Here is a 1,240-nt window from a genome sequence, read left to right on the forward strand (position 1 = left end):
CCTAAGTGCCCATCAACAAACGAATGGATGGAGAAGCTGTGGTATATTCACACAATGGAATACTATGCTGCATTGAAAAACAAGGAACTCATGCAATATTGTTCAAAATGGTTGACTCTGGAGAACATTATACTGAGTGAAGTATCCCAGTCACAAAAGGACAAATATTGAATGGTACCACTGTTGTAAAAGAGGACTGACCTTGGGGTTGGGGAGAGACTGAGAAAGATAGGTTCAGTAATGTATACTGCGCTGAAACAGATGAGGAAGAAAACTGTTTAATAGGGATATGTGATTACGTATTTCTGTCATGACAGGAGTCTAGAGCAATGACTGCATGGTGGAGTGGACCTGGGGGAGGGTTTGTAAAACAATGAAAGAATTTTTCTTTTACTTTTCCAAGAGGGTAGTGTTCTGAGGAGGAGGCTTTGGACGGGAGAAATGTGCAACAATGAATGAATGGAAGTCCTAAATCTCTGTAAATTTTGACTGAAATTAATAATAAATTTAAATTTAAAAAAAAATTAAGTAAGAGTAAGGAAGGTAATGGATTTATAACTGCTCATGCTAAAAATACTATATCATGGCATACAGGAGAAATAGTGGAACTGTATCCATATTTACAATATTCTTTTTACCAAAACCATTTATTGAAAATAGGAACTGCAGGGGAACATGTATCCCTGGAATGGAAATGATGATATTGTTAATACTTCTAGCCTTAAGCTTAAAAGATTATAATGTTCAAAATTATTTGTTATATATTTGTTTAAATTTCTCTCTCTTTTAACAACTGGAATCTAGAGGGAAGAGAAAAGACCCGAGAATGGCCAAAATTATTGGGGCAGCTATTGCTGCCAGTTTAGGGCCTGTGTCAGGAAAAGGAAGACTTACTCATAAACAGTGTCACCCAAAGGTAATAAATGAGATCAGAATTGCTTCCACTGTGGAAAGCTGGGCCACTTCAGTAGACAGTGTCACAGACGAGAGCCACAGCTAGGTAAGGGAGGAGAAAGGAAGCTCCCACTCACTTGCTTTAAGTGTGGATCTGAAGGACACATGACCAAGGTTGGCCCACATCAGGTCCTCGTGGCTGGCAGGACTGACAAGCCTCAGCTCCCCGCTGGAAACAAAGGAGGAAGCTTCAAGGATTTGGATCCTCCCAGAAGAGCCGTGGGTGAGCATTAACATTGCTGGTGAGTATATTCGTTTTCTCCTGGACACAAGAGCCTATTATTTG

Source organism: Elephantulus edwardii, unplaced genomic scaffold (assembly GCF_000299155.1).
Source record: "Elephantulus edwardii isolate Elephantulus edwardi_28Jun2011 unplaced genomic scaffold, EleEdw1.0 scaffold00479, whole genome shotgun sequence".
NCBI classification, from domain to species: domain Eukaryota; kingdom Metazoa; phylum Chordata; class Mammalia; order Macroscelidea; family Macroscelididae; genus Elephantulus; species Elephantulus edwardii.